The sequence below is a fragment of the Miscanthus floridulus genome, chromosome 6 (genome assembly GCF_019320115.1).
Source record: "Miscanthus floridulus cultivar M001 chromosome 6, ASM1932011v1, whole genome shotgun sequence".
Lineage (NCBI taxonomy): Eukaryota > Viridiplantae > Streptophyta > Magnoliopsida > Poales > Poaceae > Miscanthus > Miscanthus floridulus.
In genome coordinates, this window is record NC_089585.1 from 107,547,107 (window position 1) to 107,556,129 (window position 9,023).

Consider the following 9,023-nt stretch of genomic DNA (forward strand, 5'->3'; position numbering starts at 1 on the left):
CAACGCACCTAAATTGCACAACTTCTTAATAGCATCCTAAGGTTATTGACTCGTGAAGCACAACAGTCAAGTAGTCCTCGCAATTCTCCCTGATGTGTTTACCTATACAAGCCCGCGGTGGTTTCTTGACAGAACCTCTGTCCACGTCACTCCAATTTTTTCCGTCCGTCGGATTTTCGAATCGATGGCCCAGATCTCTTGAAGCTGATTCTCGTCCGGAGCAGCTTCCCGTCGTCCTCTCCAGCTTCTTCGAATTCTTCGCACTCTTATTTACCTTATACGGCTTCTTGTCAGAATCCAGCGAAACAAATATAATACCCAGCTTCGGATTTCCGTTCTCCAAACTTCTGCTTCTCCTTCCCCTTCCTCGCTCTCTCTCATCTGCTCCCTCCCTCTCCCGATCCCCCTTCGCTTGTCCGCCCCTGGCCTGCCACGTCCCCGGCCACGGCGCGGCACGACCGGGCCCTACTGGTGGCCGCCGGCGTCGCTGCTCCCCCCCCCCCCCCCCGCGCTGCCTCCTCCCTCTGCTCCGGTGTGCTCCTGTGGTGGACGAAACCCTAGCTGCTGTGCTACAGGTCGCGACCGCCCAGCGCCGGTCACGGCGGTGCCCTGCTCCTGCGTGGAGGCGCTCGCCGGCAACAGCAGCGGCGGACGCCAGGTCGCTGTCCCTCCAGCAACTGCGTGGACGACGAGGTAAACTCCCATCTCCTCTCTGTCTTGCCCTCCCTCTCTCGATTTTGATGGAGCTCATATCTTGGAGCATAGATCGTGGTGGGATGGGGCCGAGCGGTAAAGAAACTGGACAAAAAAAGAGCCTTTCAAGCATTGGCCATCTATTTTCTTGAACCTAATTATCATGTTTTCAGCCTTTTCAGTGTTTGATAGCCCCCTGCTCCCTCGCTTGCCTAGTAGGATGCAGTTAAGTAGCATTAGGACATCTTAAAACAGTACAAGGGGCAATAATCTAACCGTACAAATGTATTCATCCAACAGATATGGTGAGATGTTCTAGGTGTGTTTGATCGATGTGATCTTAGGGCCTGTTTGGCACAGCTCCTTACAGCTCTGCCTCCTCCACGGTGACGTGTCATGCAAGCTATGTGATGTGGCCAATGAAATGATCGATCATCTTTGCATGAACTTTGCATTAAAAACTCAAGTCTACAACAGAGTCTTAGGTTGGGGTAATTTTTCACATTAAGCTTTGTTAACTTTAGGGGTAACCATATAGGTTGTGGACAAAGTCTAGATTGAAAACTGATATTTTGAATACAGATAAGCATGAGTTGAATTTAGTTCTATCCGGAATTAGGTAGTCTAATGTCGAGTAAAAAAGTGGGAGAGTACAGACAGTTAGGCTGGTCCAAACTTTCAAAAAGTAAGATTCCGTGAGATAATCATCAAGATTTAATACTTCAACCTCATTTCCCAGGTTTGCAGCAACGAGCCAATGAGCATCGTCGTCGTAGTCACTGCTCCATTAGCGAATCTCGTGGACGTTCATTTTCCATCAGTATCGTGTATATAGATCATCGGCCTGATGAGGCCTGAGCCGGGGACGCGCCCCGCCCGGGCCCCGGGCCGAAGCGAAGCGAGAAGGGACGCGGTGGCACCTCGCTGCCGTGCCGAGATCGATAGGCTCTAGCTGTCTAAAGGAGACCTCGGTACTAAGCAACAAATTTTTTTTGTCATGCTAATTCATGGCTGTGATTCCTACCTGATCAAGAGTTATGTACTACATTATGTTTTAACAGTTCAGAAAAAATTGCGTGGTTTCTTTAATCTTTTTTTAGTCCAAGAAACCTAAGTACGTTAATCCAATACCCATTTGTTTTACTCTACCTCCATTATGCTTGCTTCTGACTTATGGTATATACCTCCAACCATAATAATGTTTCATAGTGCTTGATGTATTGGTTTCCTTGCTTGGTCCTTCCAAGATTTACATAATCATCCAAGGTTCCTTTCCCCTGGTATTAACCGGCCTCGGCACCGTCTCTTAGGTACTCCCGTTTCTATGTTTGCTACTATATAAGTTACTGTTTTCCATCCTTACTTACCACGGAGTTGCTGGTTGTTGTAGCAATCTGAGCCGATATGGTCAAGGGACACAACAGAGCTGAGCACCTGTGCAGCGGCCAACCAATTACTTGGAGCAGCTGCGTGCTAAGTGTGTTATTCGATTTGAGGCACATGAAGATTAATTTGATTGATTCGATGATTACCGCAAAAAGAAAATTCTTTTTGAAAATGTGCTTCCTGCATATTTTGCATATTTTTATAGTCAGTGGTGTCATATATGCTGATAAGATTCTTAGGTGCTTATTTGATAGCGTCATAGCAACTCCTTTGGATTTATTGTACGGTAAGTCCCCTATAATTGTTGTGCTACAAGCTTTCTGTGCCACACTATACAGAGTGAATTGTTTTCAGTTTTTCATTTTCTTTCTATCGTCAGTAACTAAATAATTCGATATTGAATACGCCTGCATTTTCTGACCAGGAAAGAACATGGCTTGCTAACCATTTCAGGTAATTTACCTTCTTAATATTTTCTCATCCAAATACCTACGCACCTAGCCATGCTTATTGTTATTGTTCCCAGAATGAGTTCTGTATTATATAGATCAATTTGCAGTTTACCACTGTGGCACTGCACTTGATATCAGCTTCAGTGTGTTTCATGGTCTACAGCGCAACTATGTGTGTTAGTGTGCGCGATAATGGTTTCCCTCTTCTGTGACCTCTTTCCCCACCCTAATTTTAGAACATTTTTACAGCCTCCTGTTCTTGGATTTGATCATGGTAACTGATAGTCGAGTTCCTGCACCTATGTTATCCATCTATGGTCTTGTGGGATGAAACACAAATATTCTGTATTTTAGAATGTTGTGTTGTTTGTTACCATGATCTAGGACACTACATAGGACTCATCTTTGGTACCTCATTTCCTGCTAAAAAAGATGCAGCTCAAGCCATTGTTCTCTGTTCTTCTACCTGTTCTTTTATGATGCTACTTCAGATTCAGAGTCTACAGCTTCCATTACGTGTTTTTCCCCTTAAACCAAACTCATCTCTTCTTTCCCATTTTCCAGAAACCCTTCTATTTCCGTCTGTGGTTTTTTATGGCCTAATTGTTCCTTTGTGTTTCGTAATATATATAGTTGTTGCAGGTTAAAAAGTTCAGCTACGCAAGGAACAGGTGTTCTTCTTGGAATCTGCCTTCCTGCAGGATGGTAACCGGAAAACCAATAAAAATCCTTTTCCCCAAGCATTGTACTTTGCAAACCACTTCCTTGGTCTGACAAGCTCCCATGAACACCGTTGAAAATATTTGTGCACACCGAGTCAATCAAAGGTAAAATAATGAAACCTCACGGTGGTTGTTTTTTAATATCCTAATGTGATTATTCGGAAGTTAGCTAGACCAATGTATTATATATTCTAACATATACCATTGAGAGATTTGTGAGAAACTATGTAATCAGAGGTAAATTGATGAGGCTCCTCATTATTATTATTCTGATATACTGATGCAATTATGCGTTTACAGGTGCCCTCTCCAAAATGTAGGTATCGACACCGAATGTATCCAGCAACAAGTGACCTATCTGCTTCCTTCTCGGCTTTGTAAGTTCTTCCTTCAGCCATCTACATTCTGAGTTGTAGCTTAAGAAAGCATGGTTATTTTCAGAATTTATTTAGACATATCGAAGCGTATAGATAAATAAATTCTGTTATATAAAATCTTCATAGATACTTTATGGGAAGTAGGTGCAGGTCCGATTATAGACACTTTATATCAGTTTGACATAGATGCAGCTTTGCCGCTTTTATATAATTCCTGCTATTGATGTGTTCAATATTAATAATTTTTTTTGCGTACAAACCTTTATGTCTACAGTTCGGTTGGAATTGTGCAAGTTTATTAGTCTGGGCATCTCCCATTGTTTTCATGTATACGATGATATTGGTTGACAATGTCTACAGATAGTTAGGATTTGGGAAAAATTGCCGACTTAGCGAGAACCCATAAAGAATATTTTGCTATAGGAGTTCAAAGTTCCTAGGTGTTGTGCTTGCACCATCTATGTACAATTAATTCAGTTTTCTCTATGTTAGGATAAAAAAAAATGGGTCTCTAGACTTTGTCTTTTAAGCCTTTCTTTGTCAGCCAAAATTTCAGGTACCACTCCTATCTCTTTCTTGCTTCTTCCTCAACCTCTCAGCTTGGTTGGTTCCAATTGTTTCTTCCTCATCCTCAGTTATCATAATTTAGCAAACCTATTAGTGATATCAAAAACACTCTCCAGACATCGACACAGATTCCTCGCTGGACATCTCCGACGACGATGAACACGGCTGGGAATCTGACCGCAGCCGAAAGTTCTGATCATCCTTGCATCCATGACGAAGCCCAACAGAGACTGCAGCCCACTGCCTCCTAACCTTGTATAATATTTCTACTCGACGCTCTGTCATGCTTTTGGATACTACATCTGACAGAGCATGCAGTGCACATCGTACTTATCTTGTATAATATCAACACTCTAATGCTTTTCTATATGCACTCAAATCTGCCATCTAGCAAACCTGCTAGCCATGTAATATTCTGTATATATAGCTATGCCTGCTACATGGTGCTTCAATCTATAAGCACTATCATGCTTGCCACCATTACAGCTGTCGTGTTCCAAATCACCATACTGATGTTACATGTTATTGTCGCCAACATGAAGCAATCTAAGATCCTTTTCATAGTTGTTGGTGACTTGAGTGCGAAACAAAGTAAAATTCCCACGCCCAGTTTTATGCTACGCAGGTAAAATTTCCATGTCCAGTTTTATGGTCTACAACTAATCTTCGGTGTTCATTGCTACTTTCGTGTCCAGCTGCTACTTTCAGGTCCTCCCCATGCCATGTAGTGTCTGTTCCTTGCTACTTTCATGTTCAATTGTTTGCGTCCTGTTACCTGGTTTTGTTCTTAGATCTTGTCTCCTTTTTCTCTCCCTTGATTTTGCATTACCACTTCCTTCTCTCAGATTTTATTTTACCTCCAGATTGAGAGTTCATGCTGTTTGTGTTTGGGGAAACCAGTTGGTGCATAGCATGAACTTATGTTTGGTAAATTTGCCATCTATAGACGTGTATCGGTGCATGGTTTAAGATTTCATGTTGCACCTTTGGGCTCATCAGGAAAAAACAAGGAAATGCATTCTCCCTCTTACCTTCCCTCAGAGGTCCGTTTGTTTTCTAGTGTTAAAGAGGTGTATATTGCTTCCTTTGTTTTCCAGGGTACGCTTCATCTAACTCAGACTATAAGCTCTTTTTTACATTTTAGCTACTATGCTCAAACAAGGTATATGTATATATAGTGGTTCTTTGAAGTTCGAATATATGGTACCATCTACGATTCTAAAATATTTGAGTCTAAGTACATTTCACACTATGAAAATGAGAAGCAATTTCAAGCCCAGGCAATTCCAGTAATTACTGGTCCTACACACAAAAAAAGAGGTTCAACTCCAATCGATCAGCTATTTAGTCCATTGCATTTGCTTAAAAAAGTTGGGACTCTTATCTACGATTGTCTCCATGTTACCCCTTTTTATTATTGGACCACAAACATTATTTCTATAGTTCTTTTCATACACATCAGTTCATCATGTTAATGAAGGCCAATGTCATCATGTCCATATTTTTAGGTTCATCAAGTGCCTGGGCAGCACAGGTAAAAAAGATTCAGCACATATTAGAATATCAATTAGAATAAAACAGTCGTAGAATCTGTAACTGTTTTCCACTGATACAAACTGTGATTCATTTGTTATGTGTCATTTGTTTCTAGGTCTGGAAGATGAGCTGGCAGAATACGTGGACAACAGATAGCGTTCCAAGTTGCTTCCAGTAATAATTGCCCACATACTGTTCCAAGCTATGTCCAGTAATAATTATGGCCAGGTATGACGTTTTTTTTCTTCCTTTCTCCCCTTTTTTTTGGCGGCTTAATCTGTACGCATCTTTCTCTTCAAACTATTATAAGGAAATTATGAATGCAGTTATTTTTGAATAGACGCAAAAGCCAAGGGCATGCTGCAAAGAAAGAATCCTATATCGTTGGATAAAATGTACCCAAGCCAACCAAGTTCAACATCTTTATCTGCGGACAAGAATCGTGCCATTGAACCAGCGGTGTCTGATCATGAAAACTGTGAGAAGAGTGAAAGTTCCCTTTCCAGTAGATTCTCTAAGAGGTTGGCGTCTATTTTCCTTTCTGTGTTGCCACTGACAATCCAGGCTTTTACTGAAGGAGTCGCTACAGGCCTCTCCCATTGCTAGGTATTCAGATCTGGCTGGGGTATAGTGCAGTTCATGAATCATATGTAGATCCCTCCTGGACAAGGCAACCATCATTCCTGAACATCAAAGAGTAACAGGTACCCCTCAATTTGCCTCCCTCTGTTTATTTCTATCCAAATTCCAATTTCGCTCAACCTTCTCTTGCAAGCATACATGCACACAATTGATCGGAAGGTTATTTTTTTAGATGTCTTGATTTGAGTGCACACGATTTTAATAGCAGATCATTAGTTACATGGATTCCAATAGCCTTAACTAGGTTCTGAGAAAGCTAATCTGGCAGGACAGAGAATGTGTTCCATGTGCATACTTCCCGAAAGGAGTCCATCAAAGGATCGGATCGTATGATTCATTGTTTCCCAACTGATACCAGGAGGATCAAATGAAAGTGCAGATTAACCAAATTTTTTTCTCCATATCAAATACTTGCATGTTAGCATCAGGGCTTGATTGCGAAATAACAGTTTGGTTCAGAAAATTGGTTGTGTATCTCCAGTTTCCTTACATTGAGTTTTATCAGTTGTTAAAATCTCAGATAGGCTCACAAACCATTTACTCTATCTAAAGCTGTTCTTAATCTATATTTGGCTGTGTTATGTTACCAACTACATACATGTCTACTTGACTGTTAACTCGGCTGTACATCGAATGTTTCAATTTATATTTTCGACTGTGAACTAACGCGCGCAATGGCGCGCGCCTTCCACTAGTTGGCATATACAGAGAAAAAAATTGTTGCATAGAGAAATTATCTCTTTTACTGTGTTAAAACTTCTTTATAGATAATATTCTTTGTGAATATACTCATTGTCAGTTTCTTCTTCCTCTTCTCCTGGTCGACGTCCTTCTCAACAGCCGGGACGACCAAGGTCCTAATATTTGATTTTGTTGTGGCTCTTGATATCACTATATATAACTGACCATACAAGAACACTAGTTTCAACCGGTACACCTCGATATTAGGAATAGCCTGTCCTCGTGTCTTGTTAACTAATATATAGGCACGTCCGTAAGTGTTTGTTTTGTGTCGAATTAAATATTCAGCATATTTGTTTGTTAGTTTTAGTGAAGGTTTATCAGTCAGCTAACAGTGTTTTTCTCTCACAACAAACTATCACCAGCCGAACTTATTAGCCCAGAAACCATCCAACGAACGTGCCGAATAACTAATACGCGAGGTGCTGTGTCCGACGTGGACTCTGCTGATTTTGTTAAGCGAGGTGCTGTGTCCGACGTGGACTCTGCTGTTTTTGTTACGCAGGAGCACATGCGGGCCACGGGGTGTTATGTCCGATACGGTGACAGGCAGGGGGAGCGAGGTGATCAATTATGCACAGGACGATGACAGTAGTTATTTTTTAGTTGTATAATAGATAGATAAATATGCATGCATATATACTTGATGTTGAGAATCACTGTAGCTCCATCCTTTGTCTCATGGATAATGTATTGCTATAGATGGGCAATGGGCCGGCCCAGCCCGGCACGGCCCGATGGGGTCGGGCCAACAAGGCACGCCGTGTCCTACGGGCCGTGCCTATTAGACACATGGGCCTAGCCTTCGGCCTAGGCACAGCACTATGGGCCTTTTACGTGCCGTGCCGGCCTGTCAGGCACGTCAAAATTGGCGGGCCGTGCCAGCTCACAGTCCAGTTCACATGAAACACCTCAGAAAATTCATCTCCTCAAATACTTGAATAGTTCGGCCATAGTTTCAAATTTCAATCAACAATCACATAATAACTTATCAACTCACAGTTTCATCACAGAATGACTTAGATAACACATCATAAAATGACTTAGATAACAGAAGACTTATGTAACAGAAGAACATATCACACATCACAGAATGACTTAGATAACAAAATGAGTTGTCTTGTGCAATGCTGCCTTATTAAAAATCTTTATAGGTAAAACTCACCCTTGTGATGTGTGAGTAAGAAAAAAAGAGTGCAGCTAGCTCATAAATTATATTAGAGTAAGGGACAAGTCCACTCTCAACTCACACAAAAGCACAAGTCCACTCTCAACCTCAGTCTCACTCTCAGTCACCAGCAGCAGCAGTGTAAGTGTATCTAGCCATTTAGTGGGTTTTGGTGAATTGAATGACAACACCCCATTAAAGGTCTAACAAGTTTGCTAAGTGTTGAACAGAAAATTAAGTTTATTGCATACACTTGTGGACAGTGGAATAAGAAGTGGCCGTGGACGGTAGATCTCCAGCCCCGTTCCTCAACGATGCGCGCGGCCGCCTTGCCCGCTCTATGCCGCAGCTAGAGGACGAGGCATCGGCAACCGACCTACAGAAAAAGGAGAAGGTCGGAACTCAAAAGGATGAACAGATTAGGGCTAGGGTTAGGGTTAGGGTTACGGATCTTACATGCGCAACTGAAGCCCGGCGTCGGAGAAGACGAGGGCCACACAGAGGCAACGAGACAGGGAACGGATTAGCAAAGATGGCGCACGACGACAGAGAGAGTGATGAGGACATAAACTCACATGGTCACCGTGAGGACAGAGGAGACAGGAGAGATAGGGAGAAGGGAGGGGATCAGGGGACTCAGGGTCATGTGGAGGAGCGGCGGCGAGGTCACCTAAGTTGGGGATGATGGCGATGGTCGATGCCTTGACGGTCGGAGTTGGATCGAGGAGCGACGAGCGAG

General features: G+C 42.5%; 1 long non-coding RNA gene across 5 annotated transcripts; it reads left to right on the forward strand.

Annotated features, from left to right (window-relative positions):
• Positions 1-449: 449 nt before the first annotated feature.
• On the forward strand, positions 450-6,509 carry LOC136458968 (uncharacterized). Of its 5 annotated transcripts, none has more exons than XR_010760109.1 (8): positions 450-693; positions 1,433-2,003; positions 2,084-2,532; positions 3,174-3,236; positions 3,554-3,630; positions 5,706-5,731; positions 5,849-5,961; positions 6,060-6,509. It is a non-coding gene; the product is annotated as an uncharacterized lncRNA (long non-coding RNA). The 5 variants fall into 5 exon arrangements; XR_010760108.1 differs by having other exon boundaries at positions 1,433-1,664; positions 1,903-2,003; positions 5,706-5,961; XR_010760106.1 differs by having other exon boundaries at positions 5,706-5,961.
• Positions 6,510-9,023: the final 2,514 nt, after the last annotated feature.